The 18332-nt window shown below is 41.6% G+C and overlaps 1 protein-coding gene and 2 long non-coding RNA genes across 11 annotated transcripts in view; 1 reads left to right on the top strand and 2 right to left on the bottom strand.

The window, feature by feature from the left end:
* The window catches only part of LOC126855121 (uncharacterized), a 206281-nt gene that overhangs the window by 123375 nt on the left and 64574 nt on the right, over positions 1-18332 (bottom strand). The gene's annotated exons all lie outside the window — the stretch shown is intronic.
* LOC126855142 (uncharacterized) overlaps positions 1-18332 on the bottom strand; it is a 116792-nt gene that overhangs the window by 54336 nt on the left and 44124 nt on the right. The window contains exons 2-3 of one of the 2 annotated variants that reach the window (XR_007688197.1): positions 17838-18004; positions 13319-13908 (exon numbers count right to left, since the gene is read on the bottom strand). This is a non-coding gene — a long non-coding RNA (uncharacterized LOC126855142). Of the gene's footprint in view, positions 1-13318; positions 13909-17833; positions 18005-18332 lie in introns of those variants that run through there. The other variant, XR_007688196.1, reaches the window with a different exon arrangement.
* The window catches only part of LOC126854898 (optomotor-blind protein), a 77773-nt gene that overhangs the window by 42048 nt on the left and 17393 nt on the right, over positions 1-18332 (top strand). The window lies entirely within an intron of this gene.

Genomic DNA, 18332 nt, shown 5'->3' with positions numbered 1-18332 from the left:
GATAAACGTCCCTCTTATTTGAAAACGAAATGCTTCGATTCTTCTCGAGTGTGTAAAAGAAAATATCTGAAACATTCAAAAGTGGAAAAAAACGGTCAAAACTGGAAGAGTATGGAAGCTATCTGTGAAAGAATCTAACACACACACACATATATATATATATATATATATCTGCTTTGTGTAAATTTATTAACGTTATTTACAACGAGATGAAAATTAATAACGATGCTAATATCGGGATGCTCCCTCGTTGACACTTTCTGTAAATTTATATTCTTTGCCGAAGCAAGAAGCGGCGGCTCGAGAAGAGAAAATTCGGAAGATAAAAGGAACGTTAACGAAGCATGGTGGAAAAAGCGGGAAGGGAAAACGGTGTATTCTTATTCTTGGTGGGTAGTTTCACGGCATTACCACCGCGTTTGCTCGCCGTTTTTTTCCGCGGTTAGACGCGGAGTAGAGGCAGAGCAAAGAAAGTAAAATTAAAAGGTACGCTGCGCGGAAGTTTGGCTGATAAGCGTGGTGCTTTTTAAATAAAAAGCACAGTTTTCCTTGCCGAGAGAGAGACTTTCTCTGCCTCAAACGAGCGTTTTTTCGTTTCCGCCGACGAGACTCGCGACGGAGAAGAAACGAGAACAACGTGCGGTTATTGTTCGCACGAATAGAAATTTTCAAATTTTCCTCAACGTGGCTGCGTGCAACTTTTAAGCTGATCTCACCCTAAGAGAGCAACGAGCCCGACTTGACAGCGAATTACAATTTAAAACTTTAATTGTAACAAAATACGCAACGTCATTCACACTTGTATTTTAGTATCAATAAATTTTTGCTTTATACTTCTTTTTTTAGCGCAAATATTGAATATGCTTGCGGGACGCTCTCTCATTCTTTTTTTCCCTTTTCGAAAACCGCTAGAAATCAAGTTAGAAAAAAAAAAGAGAGTAAAAAATTATTTTGTGCATATGTTGGCGATATTCAGCCGGATAATTGCGCACGGCGAATCAGATTATTCGCCGTGTCTCTCTATTGAAATTCGCCATTTTCGCAGAACGACGAAATAAACGTCGCGCGGCAGGCGAATTTTCCGCGCGGTACCCCGTGAAATGTTCGGCGCCAGCCGGCCGCGGAATATCATTTCCACGATCTTACCGGAGGCGAAGTGAATTTTGTCGGCATTTTCTCTGAGGGCAACCGAGGGGGTGAGAGAACGTGCTCTCTTTTTTTTGTTTCGAATTTTTCCATTCGCTCTGTTGCAAACGCGGACGAGCGTCCATTCCGATCCCACGTGCGCGTGAGCGCGCGTTATAGGGGTGTGTCGAATCCTGAATCTCGTGGCAAATTGAAAAAAAAAAAATTGGACACCGCCCGGCCGAGCTCTCTCTCTCTCTGTCTCTCTCTCTATTGTCATTCCATTAAAAAATACCGGCGGCGGTGGCGGTTGGCGTTGCGTTGCATTGCATTCCTCGTACATCCCTGCGCGCACGCGACGCATGTTGAATGCATCTAGCGTGTACGCGCAATTTTCTCTCTCGTACGCGTAAAGCCGACCCAGCATAAACGATATATTACGCGCATATTTACTCGTCAAGTATTTGACAGCTCGTGACAAATGTTCTGGGAAACGTGATGTATGTTGATGTGATAAAATGCGATATAATGTAAAGTAGAATCAATTAGTATGCACTATTCCTTTATCGTACAGTAAAATACATGACATTATTCGTATTGTACTTATCCTATCACATGTAAATACAGGTAAAGAAATAGAAAAGATTATCAATGATACGCGCCTAAAATCGTCGAAATGAAATATTATGATTTGAAAGAAAAAAAAAAAAACAGTTTCGCTGTTGAAAATTAATCTCATTAGATACGCTATTAAATTAAACCGTCCTTTTGTTTTTCGTTTTTCTGATCGTCAAGTAACGGTCGATTTTTAATCGCGAAGGATGCATAAATGCACGTTTATGACCAAACCAACGAATTATTACAATCACATGCGTACACCATCGCGTAAAATTACATCACACGTTTTAACTAATCTCGAGATTGTTTCTTGGGTAAGAGATATCCATAATACATTTCCCATATTGCTACAACACTTGCTCGTTGACGTGTAAAAAAAAATTTATCGATTCGCTCAGTTCTGATTGCAGCTAATCAACGTGATACACCATGATTTTCCATTTAACTTTAACTTCAAGTTTCCTCAAGAGAGAATTTTCCTTTGTTTCCTCTGCAAAACTCACATTTACAACTTTAAATCATCTTATCGCGAGTATAATCGAAGGTTACTTGTAGAAATTTTCGTCGCGAAAAGTAGCGTACGTTGTTCACGAATCGAGGAACGATTCTTTTTGGCCCTTCGTCCCTTCCTTTTCCCGATGCAGAGGACAAACAACTGCGGAAGCCTGTGAAGGGCTCCGCCATGCAGTTTGTCCTACATACGCGCTTCGTTCATATGTACATGCGAACGGGCAGATGTGAGCGCGTGTGAATGACGTACGCGTCAGCAGACACGCGCACACTTATGCATCTGCACGTACGTGCGTATATTACGAGTATATCGCATAGAGCTGTCGTCGTCGTCGTCGTCGTCTCATCGTGAAGGAGCATACGCGCATATCGGGTGAAGCAAGTCGAAGGGCGTTTCTAGAGGCGGTCGTCGTCCCCACCAGAACGGGGAATATTACGCGGTAAAGGGGCACGGAGAGAGGGAGCATATAGCATATCGTATGTCCTGGTGGAAGGGCCGCGTCCCTCCCCGACGACGAAAATGTCCAGAACAGGCTTTTATGTGTGTGTGTATGCGCGCGCGCGCGCGCGCGCTGCGGATGCATCACGAACGAGAAAAGGAGGCAGAGGGATATCGCATAGATCTGGTCGATTGATCCACTAATGGATGAAGTACTAGATGTCTGATGACTTACGTCTCTGAAATCGATTCTATTTTTTTAACGCATTCTAGAAATCTAAAAATGTAAAATTTTTGAGATTGATTTTACAAATTTGCAGAATTTTCGAAACAGATCTCGAAAAGTGGTCGAGCAATAAATTCATTTATATTTTGTAATTTTTTTAAAGATATATATAAAAGAAATATAAGCCTCTTTTGGATTTTTTTATTTAATATAAGAAACGAAAATAAGAAAAAATATTATATTTTCTTAGTTTTGCCTTATTGAAGATTTTTATCTCTCTCTTCCGTATTCTGTGCATAGATTTCGAAAGTTTGACACAGTCCGAGTGTTAGTGCGTCACGGCAGCGCGATGTTGTCAGAGAGTAAATATTAATTAGCGTTACTCCGTGTTCATTTCGTTCTATGCGCGGTGCAGCGTTAACCCGAATAAACACATTTTCACCCGGCAGCAATCGCACCTTCCGGGATTTCGGCTGTCGCGAATAATTAAACGGCGGCTTCGAATCTAGGAATTGTCTATAGTCACTGCGAATTATGTGACGTTTCTTTCTGTAAAAATATAACGGCGGAGAGTGGAAAAGTGTACAAAGTATAAAGAAACGTTTAACAATATAAACACAGAAGCGATTATCATGTTCGCGTAATTTGGTTCCTCTGTAATTTATCGGGAAATGGAAACCATTCGTATATATTGAAACAGAATAAAATAAAAGACAAATATGTTTTATGTCCTTGTCTCGTCGCCGATCGGCTTTTCTATCGACTATCGTTATCATCGACATGCGTTTATACACCTTTGCACTGTCGCGTTGTTTTTACGTCGCGCCAATAAATGTCATATTTATCGGACAATTTATCACTTCACGACGCATCGTGGCTTCGTACGTTTTTTCTTGAACTGGCTGTCATTAAAGCTTAACGAGTCTGTAATTACTTACAGCCGTGTGCCGTTGCAGCAAGCGTGCCGGAACGGCGAATCGGTTAAAAGTGACAGTTGCGAACGATATAAAAATCGCGTTTGATTTCACGATTAGAAAGCTCAATGACCGCGTAGAATAAAAATATCCTGGCGCGCGCGAGAATGAACGACGATTTTATCGGCACGATAAAAACATTTGCAGTTTTCGATAGGTCGAACGAAATATTATCACGCGATATATTTGAATTGTTCCCGTTTCGCAATCGATCTCGGTAACCGTAGGCCATGTGCGCGGCTCCATTCTGTATTTACATTTAAAATTACAGTGCCGAAATTGGTCGTTGTACAGAGAAAAAGAGCCACCCCAAAAAATTGATGCGATAAAATCCACGAATGCGCTCTTTTTTGACAGAGAACGTGCGGTCGGTAAAAAATAGAGGAATAGATATCGCACACGCTTTAAAAAAAGGGGGAAAAGGAATGATAGCGACAGAATAGCAAACTGAAAATCCACAAAGTTGCTGGACACGTTGCAGTTATATTTAACTATTTGGTCTTTCTTTTCTCTGTGACACAAGTAAAATGTTGAAGAATTAGTCTGTGAAATAGAGATTATTTTTGTAAATTATTTTTTTAAAGATCTGAAAATTATATATATATTTTTTATACTACATTATGTGTATGAATAAAACTCTATATACATTACAATTCTTTTACGAAAGAGTATAATTTTTTTTTTTTATTAAAATTTTATTCGACTGCACATTAGCGCGTTTCAACAAATGCTTTTAATTAATGAAATGGAAATATATGTAGTTTACGCGACACCAGTATTAGATAAACTCAAAAAAGAGCAACGGCAAGTGTCTTCTTGTGTCTTCTACGGCAATGATACTGTTGTAAAATAAAAAGGAAGAGCATGAGAAGAGTCAAGAGAAAAGTAACGAAAAGAAGCAGCCGTCTGTCGCTCGTCGAAGCATAAGATCGAACAAGACTCTTTTCGTCTTTGTTTTTGATGCCGACTAAGCCGGCGCGACATTGCGAAAACCGTGACATGGTCTTTTGCTTTTTTCGTGGCGGCAATGTTTGGTTGCCGCCCTCGCGTTGCGCAACGTCATCCTCGATTAACGATCACTATATTCCGCGCAAACAATTAACACCTCTCGTATGGATTCGAGAACCTCTTATGGCTTAATAATGAAACCATCTTCTCCTTAATAATTATGATCTGAAAAAAATCAGCGTCAAATTGCAAAATTTTTTTAATGTAATGTAGAGAATGTCGATGTGTGTGTAGAAAAATTTTAATGATTTGATTTATAGGAAATTTTCAGATTAAAGTTAGATCGTAAAAAAATATTTTAGAAAAGCCAGGGGCAGACATTCGAGTCTGAGCGGTTTCTGTCTCTCACAGTAGCCACCAGATAATTATGAGAGATAAGTGAAATCGAAAGGTCATTTTTTGAACTGACCGCCAAACAAAGGAAGGAACACGTGGAAAATTGGAAGAGAGAAGGGTGAACGTTTCTTAAAAACTTTCGATAACGATGACAATTTTCGAACGTTTGGAAAAACTTACCGCGCTTAAATGGTTTAATTATGGTCGTTTAATTATGGGCGCGCCAACGAATCGGTTGCTGAATGCTTGAGAGTCGTTTTATGATTCTCGTAAAAAAAATTCTCAGAGATTCTGCAAGAAATTACAGTAAATCACTTTCTGTCACGAAACATTTTCAAGCGACGTTTCATCGCAAGAGATTCGCAAGGGATTCTCCGTGGTCCGCTCGCTTGCCAGCTGATTTTTTGCTGATTTACGTCGCGGCGCGAAGATCATTCCGGCAAACTCGTCCTGAGACATCCGTCGTTTCTGTTGTCCTCCTGCGAGAGGTTGTTACACGAAGCAGAGCCAGGAGTAATAACCGTTAGACGATCCTCAACTATCTCGAAATTACTGCCCGCGCCACTTTTCTATCGTCGCCGTGGGCAACGCGGTTTCTCGCAACCCATCCTCATTTTTTCCATTAATCTCCCTTGTCCCTTCGACTGAAATTTTATGAGCTTCGAAGAGATTGTTCGCACTTTTTGCCTCGCCTCGCGCCGCTGCTCGTCCGCGCGATCACTCGATCGGCCAGGAAGTTGTAATTATCCGATACGAGGCCGAGCTCGCGGGAGATAAAGGTAATCGTGGACCACCATGTGAAAGGTGCTTCGGGAGATCGTCGAATCCCTACCTAGTTATAGTCGGCTTAGATATTCGTTCGCGATCCGCTAATAGAAACTGGCGCAACGCTCGTTAGCAGATAGAAGCAGTCATGATCGTGACTTCATCATTAAATAGCACACCGATCCCCTTATCTAAATATATAGTGGCTTTGTACTCTGGGCGTTCCGGAACCACTTTTCAATTTTACAGAGATCCCAACTACTACAATATATATTGTGATTTCTAATTTTATATTAGCTGCTATTTTTTAACACCAATATATCAATATATCAATATGTTGCGTAATTTATAAAAGGAATTAATTATTTATGGGATAACGTTAATTTTATGAAGATATCGAAAAAATATATTTTTAAAATTTTTACAGAGATATCACATTATATAAAAGTATATTTCTAGAAAAAAATTGCCGTATAACTTATATAATATTATATATAAGATATACGCCTCCTTCGCTCGCGTTTCGCGAGCTCGCACCTCAGGTTATCGCCGTGTATGCGAAAGGAAAGTGCGCGTTACATCGTGCTCGAATAATGTACAAAAAGAGGGAATTGCAGAGTATCGAGCTATCCAAAGTATACGGTTATACGTGGCGCGAATGCGGTTCGCGGTAGCAAACGGTTCGCCGCGCTGCCGCTGCTAAAGCTCGGTGTATAGGTAGGTACCTACACACCGACCTATATAGCTGATTCCGCGAATGTAATTTTCCTGACAAAGGAAAGTATAGTATTCTAAAAATGATGAAATACCGAAGTTTTTCAACACGGCATTTAAAAGGACATAACACGCGTCGTAGCGCAATATTTTTATAATTAACTGTCATATAGTAGCGAATCTTCGAATACGAAAACGATAATGAAGGCTTAAGAATTCGAACTTATTCATAGTATTTTAATATTAAATTTGTAGATTTACGCGAATTTTAATTAAAACTTATTCTTTTTTTATTGCTCGATTAATTGGTGATGATGAATAATTTCTTCGATATGTTAAGAAGCCAAAAGAAGTCTGACTTTTTACAATAAATTTAGCAAACACGTGAAAACAAAAGATTTGCCTGAAATGAAACTTAAACGATGCAAGGGGCAAAATCTCCTATCCGTTCTGTTTCTACAGAACGCTTTTCGTGTACCTGCCCGAAGCAATCTAGAAAACGGTGATCCATTCATAACCCATAGACGCCCGTGGCTAATCGTGGGTTCGTGGCGCCGCCAACCACGACGGTCATCAATTTCATGGGAAATCGCCCGTCAATTTTGTATTTTGACGTGGGTCCAGCCCAACGGGCTGTGTCATCTCTCGAAGTTCATTGATGACATTCTTGGTTCTCCTGCATATTTTACGCGTGCGCGCTAGGAAAGTTTCTTTCGCATCCCCTTGTTTTCGAAACATCTGACGAAATGCATAATCCAAGAGTTTGACAACATAATGATTATGTCTACATTGGTAGAATGCGATTTCAGAATTAATGTCTTGAACCTTGGCATATTTTATGAACACTATTTTATGAACGTGTATAGAGAGAAGAAGATGTTTTAAATTTTTTACGAATTTCTATTTTGGCATTAACTCTTTTATTCATTCGCGCGGTTTTGTAAAATTTTTCAAGGAATCTTATTCAAAAAAATGTTTATCATAATTTAATTTTTTTAGAACAAGGGCAAAAGATGATTCTAATTAATCAAAAAGTAATCAATATTCAAGAACAACGACGCATATGCATATTCAATTACATACATATTAAATATACTTGCACGTAACGTTTTATAATATTACTCATCTTTTTTTTTTTTCTCCCGGAATCTTAACGAATTTCATGGAGGAGCGATTCGCACACATGCTAGATGAAACAGAAATTGGAGGCAATTTTCGCCAATTCCGAATAATTCACGGGGCGTGGAGCAGCCTGATGCGTTTCAGATGCGGGGGAGCACGCGAATAAATAATATCAAAGTAGGAAAAGAGAAGGAGAGCGACATATGGCTCGTGTACTGATCGGAAAGCGCGATAAAGGTCTATCGAGGTTCTATCGTATTACGGGGAACTATCTCTTACGGGGCTTTTATGGAGGGGCGGAGAGAGTTTCGGGATTACGGTCCACCGCAGGATCCTCCAGGGGGATCATAGATCCGCGATACGATACATCAAGAGGGTATATAACTGCCGTATCTCCGATCCCTCCGCGATTTGACCGCTTTATCCCGAAACAAATCGGCTTTCTTTCGATTCTTTTCTATGCCTGATTTCGCGTGAAAAAAATCACGAACCAAGGCGAACCGCATAAGTTAAAGCATCATGCGCATTGGAAGAGCCATAATATATTTCATTACTTCTCGTGAAAGTTTTGGACTACTTTCTACTGTTTATATTTTAATTAATGACACATTAAAGAAATTGATCAAGAGAGTCTTTTTTTGTTAAATCGAATTCCTGATGTTCGAATTAAATTGAGAAACGCTGCTCTATATTATCAAGAAATTGATTTCGGCTCTGCCTTTTCCGGCGATTATCAAAGTACCATTCCGTGTTATCTCCGATATACCGGGCGGCTCGTATCCCACCGCTTTAGTCACCGCTTCTTGGGTGCCTCGAGCAAGGGCGAAAGAAAATGGTCGTTTCGTAAGACGGGTGCCAGGCGTGCATCAGGCATCGCGAGTATTAAACGGCCGCTTCGCGCCGATCGCCGGTGCATCGACACCGAGATATGCTTAAGAGAGAAAGAAAGAAAAAGGATTCCTACCACCGGAATAACGCGTATACGCCACGATATCCCACGATACGGTGATCGCCGGATGAGTCACTAGACGAGTATTCCGCTCGTGTATCGTCTAAGAGAGTATCGGTACTCAACCGCTGCTTTAATAGCGCAATATTTAATGTGCCGCTCGCGTTCGGCAGGCTAAATCGCTACTTGGTAAAGGAGCTTACCATATGTTTCTGCATAGAAAAAGAGAGAGAGAGAAAAAGATAGGGCGCAGTGTTTTTTTCAAAGTCATTCGAATCGGAATTTTCAATGCACATCGCAAGCGAGCAAGACGATAAGTGAGCTTCATCCTTATTACTCCCGATCATGATACTTCGACGTATTTCCATATTGATTCGTTAGATACGAGTATCGTGTTTCAGATACATATCTACCTGGGTGAGTATACTCCTGTTGTGGGTGAGAGGGATCTCCGTGGGAAAAAAAGGTTCCGAAGGAAGATTGCCGTCCGGTTACTTCTTTTTCGAGCACTCTAGTATCTTTCTCCTTTCTCTATCGCCATGAATTTCCCGATGATCATCAATTTGCGTTTGTTGTTTCAAGTAATTTTAATTAGAAAGGAATTAGCGAGACTCGTGCGTTGTCCACTAAACACGATGCAACGCGCGTCTGGCTTTTGCAGTTTTCATTGCATTGAAATTGATGCGTTTTCATCAATCCCGATATCGGTTAATTTAAACTCTCATTTACGCCGGCATTGAAAATAATCGCATAACTATCGGAAAGAATTGACGTTGCTCAGCTCATAATAATTGCAAAATTCCAGGGCAATGTATAGTGGATTATCGGAATTTTATATGTATATGATCTCTGAGACAGCGTAACATAAATTACTTTTATAAGAACATAATAGGGAGATCGATTGGAATATTCTAAAAATTATACAACGATCGAGTTTCGTAAGCGTATACCTTAAATGTATTGTTACTTTCGAAAAATGCAACATTGTATTTTTTATCCCATTTTATATGTAATAATCATTCTTCGTGGAAATATAATTTCGAAATTTTCCTCTTCGAATCTTCGATTTCCGTCGATAATCGCTGTGTACATAATGGATCAGCGCTCGAGAAAAAAAAAAAAGATAAAAGAGAGGAACTTTAGAAGACGTGGTGAAGGTAGTTTCCGACACGTCATTATTGCAACAACGCGTACTGCTGATTTGAGGCGAGAAGTAGAGGCGACGACGAGCGGTAGCCGACTGGGATTTAAAGGAATGTCAGGTCACGAAGACGACGCTTTATCGCCTTGGCGGGCGGCGCGATGAAAGGCCGCGCGCCTTATCTACGGGATGTCCCGGTCTCTATCTCTATGCGGTAAAGGATTCCCGTGTTCCTACCGAGATAGATCTTATTTATGTAGGCCCTTTCTCGGCTACCGATTAAATCGACGTACGCGTCTCCGTTGCTGCCGTTGTCCCCCAGGCATCCAGATCCCGTTTCCGTCTTCCAGGAAAGACGGCGCGCCGCGCGAATAGTTTAGCCCGGAGAATCCTGGAATCAAGTCTACGAATTCCTCTCCTAACGTGGTCCACGTCGAATAAAAGTGCCGTCCGTATCACGAAAACGCGAGCACTGATTGGGAATGCGTTTTGCACAATTATTTGATATCGATATAATTCCGCATGATGAATTACGATCACATGGTTCTTAACTTCGTGGCATATATTGTCAACGAATGTGAATATTACAATTTAAAAGAGACTAAAAAAATGGACTAAAAGATATATATGTATACCTCTTTTGCACGAAACAACAAAAAAGTTATAAGAATAAATACAGATTAGTTGATCAATTTCTCAAAAAGATAAAGTATTGATTTCCTACACGAAAAAAATAGATTTCGATAGATATCATATAGAATATGACTCAAACTCTATTTATCTTCGTTTATTTATTATAAGATCGCTTTATCATTTTATAAGCCATGACAATACGTCTTCGATAACATATTGTGAGATTTTATATAAATATTTCTCTTTGACGACTATACATGTGTCAGACATTATTTCTCGATAAGCGATACTCAGGAAATGAGCGACACCGTAACGCCTATAGTTTTCAACATTATTATCTGCATAAAAGTTTTCTTTATTAATATTTGCTTACGTATATTACACCTCTATTTCATCTATAGTTATCGAAGTTTTCATCGCGTGCATTCTGCTTCACCCCTTCTTGTGTATGATAAATATATAAAGATGCAATTCATATTGCTTACTGACAGTTTGTCTATACATACTACTTGAACTTATTTTAAACAAACATAGACAAACAATAAAATAGCGTCAGGGAGACTAAAGCAAAATGATATATCTTTGTGATAAATGCGTTCTTTGATGATAACTTGATACTTTACATATATTTTTCTTTTCGTCAATAATACGTTCATCTTTGAAAGTGATACTAAAAGAAGACAAATTATATATTATGATAGATTATATATTATGTTCTATCAAATAGTACATTCTATATCATTAATTAAAAATCGGAAGATTGTTGTAATAGAATGTCAAGTTATAATTCTTCAACCCGAAATGAAATCGACTCGAATGAAATTTTCACGAAACAACGACAGGCGCGCAGGAGAGCAAAGTCGTTTCTCCAAGGTCTCGGAACCCCCAACGTGATATTCGTTCTATCGCGAGACTTAATTTCGTTCTTTTGGTGCGTCTGCCTCCTGTTCTTCCTTCTCTTCTTCCTTCTCCTCTTCCGTAGCTCGTTGTATACCTGGTCGCGACTAGTTAAGGGCCGGTCGAAACTTGAAACAGTTAAAACAAAGCCTCGCGACCGAGATAGAGAGAGAAAGAGAGAGAGAGAGAGAGAGAGGGGTAGAAATCGGAGGCTGGTCGCCCAGAGCTGAGCCGGTGAGCTCATCTAAACCACAAATCTCAGCCTCCATCAGCACACCTCCAGCGATAGAGAGAGTCCACGGTTAATAACCGTCCCGGTGTGTCGGTGTGCTGCGAGTCCGTCGCGAGTTTTGACGCGACTTAGTGTTGGTGCCTCGTCGCGGCTTCGTCGCGTCCTCCTGCACTCGCCAGGAAAGAGAAGAGAGAAGAAAGGCGCGCGCGCGCGCGCGCTCGTGTTGGTGAGCGGTCACGGATGCAAGCCGGTTAAGTGCCGGGTAGTAATATCGTAGCTTCTCTCTCACGGACACGCTCGTCGAGCCTTCTTCCTCGTATTGGTAAGCACGGACCCCCTGCGACATGGCGCCAGGGTGCTCCGCCTTCCTTCGAGGCGCTCACGATCGCGCGCCCATAACCCCCTGTCGTGGTCGTCGTGCAAGTCCCTCGGTCACCTGAAACGCCGGTCGGCCGCCCCGGCCTTCGCTTGCCACATCGCTACACCGTGTCGATGGAAATTTATACGGGCTTTTTTACAAAATTCTGGCAGATTTAATCAGCTCCATCGCTAGTCGGTCCGGTCCTTTCCTCTCCGCTTCAATTAGTTATCTTTTTATGCGCTTGCTTTGATAAAAAGCAACCTAATTTAGCGATATTTTGGGGGTTTATTCCGCGATAGAATAACGCTAAATGACTTAGAAATACTTATTTGGCGCAAGTGGTATCTCTCGCTCGCTTATAAATATTAGAATATACAATTTTTTCTCAAAATTAGAGATACATATATACGTGTTTTTAAATTAAAAGAAATTTTATAAACAAACTTCACTCTTTTCTTTTTTTTTTTAATGATAGTAATAACAAAATTATTACATAACTTTAATACATTATTCTAACATATAGTTTGCATTTTCTAAATTTAAATCTATTCCGACGTATTTAATATTATCCATAGATTTTTTGAATAACTAGTCGAATTCATCATATATCATGTGATACCGTGCCAATCTTAACGACCCGGTTATCCACCGTTTGCATATAAAATGCCGGCGCATAGAAGGCAAGGTACGTTATCGTACTTTGGCGTTCGCGAAGGTAACAGGTTGAAAACACTTGGTCCGTCATACTTATTCAAAGTGGAAGATTCCCTAGCCTCCGGGCGACTTCCCCCGAGTCGGCGGTCGCACCTGAAGGAGGTCTTCGTAGGTGCGAGTACCATATTATAGCTGGCTATAATAACGAACGCGATGGTTCGGCACGAACGTTAGCTTCCTCCCGAGCCGCCGCCGACCTGCTCTCGCTCTATATAGGAACGCCGTAGGATCGGCGACTCGCGGCTCATCTCATATGCACTTGCAAATTCGTCGTGGATTCTTGTAACAACGTTATACCCGTTGCGGATCAAGCTTCAACCTGCTATTGCCAAGGATTGCGTTTTATCGTGCACCTACGGCGATTATTATTGAATACCTTGTCTTGTATCCCCTCCCTCTTCCTCCCCGTTGCATCTCAATTGGATTCTGTGTAACGAAACAGGATTCTGAAAAAGAACGATGATATCCAACATCCGTGTGCGCGAGATAATTATGTAAATTTCCCTGGGATTTTGCGAGTTCCCTTTTCGATCCTCGCGCAGCTAAATATAAAAAAATGTCGGTGGGACGAATCGCAGTGTCATCCGCGATGCGTGAAAAACGCGCACGTAATCCTCGGCGCTTTCCGGGGATCCGGACGTGCGCCAACTCCATTAAATACGCACTGTGGACCGAGGCTAACCGTCACTAGCGTCCCCCTCATCTTCGATTCCGCAGATCGGTCTAACTCTATAAGAAAACGCGAAAGAAGATCTGCCGTCACGCAAGAGCAAAAGAGAGAAAGAAAACTCAACATCTTTGTTTGGTGAAGGCTCGGGGTGGCCCAGGCTCCGTCGGCCCGTTAGGGTGGTCGAGGGGGAGACCCCGTAGATGAGGGGTTTTGGAGGTTAAACAAACATGTGATTACCGACTGCCTACAGCTGGCTACATTATATCTGCCTACCAAGGTAACCATCTATCGCCTCTCTCTCCTTCTGTTTCTCTCTCTCTCTCTCTCTCTCTCTCTCTTCCTCTCTTTTTCTCTCTCGTGTCTCTCCGAATCCATCATCCGGGGGTTCTCTCTGCCAAGCCTTTCTCTCTTTCTTATTCCTCAGTACCTTCTTTCTTTCGTCTTTCTCGAGCATCCTCGTTCATCCCGGGCAGTCTGGAGAAAAAGAGAAAGAGAGGGAAATAGAGGAGGCAGCGAACCGTGGCCAGAGGCTATATAGCACGCCATCATCTTCCGTGGAAGATGAAGGAGAAGGAAGAAGAGAAGGAGGAACCGGAGCCTCGGGAGAAGAAGGGAGACGTATCTGTCTTTTTGAGTAGCCACCTAAGGAATGGTCTCGACCTGCGGCCGACGAGTAGACTATTTTCAACCTGTACTACGTTGTCCCTCTTTTTCTGACGATTAATTTCCTATTTACAGAAAAACTATTTTTTTACGCGTAATATTCGTCACATAATATAATGTATATATAACACACGTCTCTAGCTAAATTTCAAAATTTCTATTTAGGTAATTACATGATTTTAAATTAAATTTTTAATTCAATAACGTTTTGTACAATCAAATTATATTATTTAAGACTTTCACAAAAAAAATTTAATTTAAATAGTACATCGTCAAGAGATAGAACGAATAAAAATAAATTTATTACACTATATATAAATTATAAGTACATACATACATACATATAGATATTTTATATAAATATATTTAATTTTAAAGCATTTATTTTCCATGTATCATCAGGGATCTTCCATATATTCCCACGTAATAAAATCACGCTTATCGTGCTCGATCGCATTTAACACTAATTACAGCAAAATCTGTCATTCCTACGCGCGCGTCTCATTAAGAAATGCTGGCAGCCCCACGGGCAGCGTAAATCTCGTCATTATGTCTTGCATTTTCTTGACGAAACTGCGAGGTTCTTCGGGACGCGTGAAGTGGCTGCGGCTCGAGCAGCGGCCGTTTAATTACTTTGCGGCACGTACATCTACCGCGTGCACAAACACACACACGCGTGGAATCGCGCTCGCTCGCACACACACAAGTCTATGCGACGATATACGTGCATTCGCAACTCGTAGCCGGCATTGCAAAAGTGCAGCCTTTGATGCACGTGACGGTGAGCGCTTACACGTGTCCGCCCTTTTTACCGAGGTCTCAAGAAAGCTTCTCGCGCGAATCCGCCTCTGACTGTCTTTGGTTTCTTTTGCAAACTTTCGAGATGATGATACCTGTCTCTCAACAATTGCCGTATATTTCGTAAAAATACTTTCTTAAATTTTATATTAATGCCTCTTATGGCTTATTGTGATATACATTATTTTTAATTGAAAATTTATTCGAGTTTGTGCATTGTTACCTCTTTTTTTTTTTATAAGTACTATAGATTTGAAAAATATATTTCATCTTCATATACCATTTACTAGATTTTTCTATAAAAAAATAAGTGGCAGTAGTACTCTAATAACTATTCTCGATTAAATAGAAATTTATACGAGTTAATCGGTCGTTTCAGACTATATTGAAAAATGAATTGAAATGATAAAACGCAGTCTGAAGGGCCAGTGGTGTCAGCCCGAGAGAGAAAGACAGAAAGAGAGAAGATTCAAAGTAGGGGGGCCCCGTAGGACGCGCTTAATGGGTCCGCTTCGTCGGGACGGCTTCCTGCTTAACGCCGAACCACTCGCCCACGTCCGCTCGTTCCACGCAATTCCAGGTCATTTCTTCTTTCCCTATCCGTCGTCCCTCCTCATCCTCGGCGCGTCACATCAATCCGCCAATCATAATTTCTATCAGAGCCACCTCCGGGTGACGATAGCCGACAATCGCTAAATTACCCGGACGCCTTTTGTCTCCCACTGGGCTTCAGCCATAATGCACTTGAGCAATTTTGCCACGCGCACCACGACCATCATCGCCGCCATCGTTGGTTCCCTTCCACTTTTGTTCCCGCTATGCCGATAATATAATTTTTTTTTACGATAGAATCCTGCGTCTTTAAATATTGTTGCATTGTAGGTAATCAAAGCTATAATGATATCGAGATTAAAATATTCAACGTATTACATATTAATTCATCATTTATCTTTATAAGAAAAAAAGAAGATAAAAAATAACAAAGAGGATAAAATTCAAATGTGTTTGCTCTTTAAAAAAGAAAAACTCCGGTGGAAAAAAGACGCCTGCGGTAATTCTAGGTGAGACATGCACTTCTCAGTGTTCTGTAAACTTCGCACGAGCTCTCTTTGCGAAACCCGAGCCGCAGAAAAACGTCCCGGCGCTTCAACCCTCGACGAAGAAACGAGCGCGCCTCTCTTTCTCTCTTGCTCTTTTCCTTTTTTTTTCTCTTGGCGTCTTCGAGCCGACCCGGTTTACTCGCGTGATGCGCGTGTAGATTGCACACGCACTCGCGCCCAGTTTTTCTTCTTCGCACGAATCACGTTCTTCCCTCCTGCGCTTCTTCCCTCTTTCCTTTTTCTCCCCTACCTCCCCCATTTCTCGCGATTTTCTCTCTCTCTCTCTCTTTTTTTCCCTTTCCCTCTCAATGTCTTTTTTGGCAGGCGCTTGCGCCCACGCAACGAAAACGGACCGGCGCGTACAAGCGGCGCCTTTGAGCAAATTGAAAACACTCGTGGGATTCGGCTAATTACCGAAACATAATGAGCGCCCTCTCCTTCTCGCGTCTTCCGCCGCTCGTCTTCCCTCATTCTTCCCGCAACGTAGCCAGTTCCCAGGCTCCACGGTCGATTCCTTCAACCCTTTTATACCAGCTTGGCGCCACCGGATCTGAATGCACGGAACGTCATCTACATTCACAGACTTTCGTCTTTCATCTTCGCTTATGACGGATGGAGAAGCGTTGCTTGATTCCCAAGCATTATGATCCATTGTGGAGTTTGGCTTTTATAACATGACTTTTCTTTACTCATGACGTTACTTTCTGTCTCGCTCCGTATGCCAATTTTTTGCAATATAATTTATGATAGATCTAGTACATCAAGAGATGGTGTTAAGTTAACATGTGGATGAACGCTTCTCTTATTCCTCCATCTTGTCTTTTTTCTATTTTATCTTTTCTTTATCTTATCTTTATTTTAAAATAATGTGGTGTAACGCTAGGCACATGTCGTGTGATTAGAATGTACGCTGTTGCGTGAAGTATAACTTCGACACACGATCTACAGATGCGGGAGTAAATCAGTTTAACGACCGTACTTGAATCCTCATTCCGTTCTTCATTATTTTATTGTGATAACTAACGAGCTGACAAGCGAGACAGATGTTTCGCGGCTATCGCAAACGCTCCTAAAATCGTTTTCTAAAGGGACCACCTCATCGCCGGCGAAACTCGGCGTCGCGACGACGTCGTTGGTGGTGCATCTGTTGCAAATTAGGGCGGCCTATAAAAAGGCGCTATTTTTCGCCGAAAGCAGCGCGAGTCCTTGAATGGCAAATAGAGCGAGTCACAGAAGAGAATTATCGCTTATTCTATGACATCAAATCTCACGATCATCTCATATTTTTCACGCGTATATTGTGCCTTAACAATAAGCAATATAAAATTACGAAAATATTAGCAAAACAATATAAGCATAATCTATATATTTTTCTTAAAAAAAAAAAAAAAAAATGCTAGGAAAAAGATTGATAGGAATAAATATAATTTATCGATGTAATTAACAATAAGTAATCTCTAGAATTTGCGCGAGATTTGTTAATCGGCTCGTCGTTTACGTTCGTCGCCTTGATTCTCTCACGGGAACGAAGAGGCTTATGCGAGATTCTTTCGCGACGCTGATCGAAGTGGGGAGGGCGGGGTAAAAATTTGTGTTACGGTCGAGCATACCCACACGTATACACATATGTTGCGCGCGCGATCAGAGTCCCGACATCAGAGGCGCCGCCGCGCAAACTCTACTAATGGATATTCGACGACGACGACGACGATGGCGAGGACGAGGACGAGGACGACAAGCCGAGCGCTGGGCGCAGGACGTGGGACGGGGACGGAGGAAACGGGGCTCCTTACTGTTTGTCGTTTGAATGTTTTAGGACCTCTGCTTAACCAACTTACTTACTGCCTCTGTGGGAGACAGCCGCTGCCGTGTTTGCACGGAACATTTCTTCTTTTTCTTCCCTCCTCCTTCCTTCTATCGGCCGTCCATCGTCATTGCCGTCGTTCTCTTCCTCCTTCTCCTCCTCCTTTTTCACTCTTCCTGAAACTGCGGACACCTTCTGTGTCGCTCTACGAACACACAGCAGACATTTCTCTCTATGACGGATGCTTCTGCAAACACGCGTATCTGTTTGCGCTTTCTGGCGGCTGCGTCCGGATACCACCGTATTTTTGGTATGCGCAACGAGCGGCAGTTAAAAATCGACGCGCCACTATCGCCTACTATTTTTCTACCGATTTCGTGTTCAAATTTGCTTCCGGGTACGCCGCCCCCGTGGTTTGTTCAGTCGGCGTTACATTAACGATGTATCGCGAGAACAGGGATTCACCTGGCGGCGGAATCGCACTGCAATTTTTTTTTTATATTGTCATAGAGACCTCTGACGAGTTGTTTACA

This window comes from Cataglyphis hispanica, chromosome 1, assembly GCF_021464435.1.
Source record: "Cataglyphis hispanica isolate Lineage 1 chromosome 1, ULB_Chis1_1.0, whole genome shotgun sequence".
Classification (NCBI taxonomy): Eukaryota; Metazoa; Arthropoda; class Insecta; order Hymenoptera; family Formicidae; genus Cataglyphis; species Cataglyphis hispanica.
This window is presented reverse-complemented; position numbering and strand designations above follow the sequence as displayed.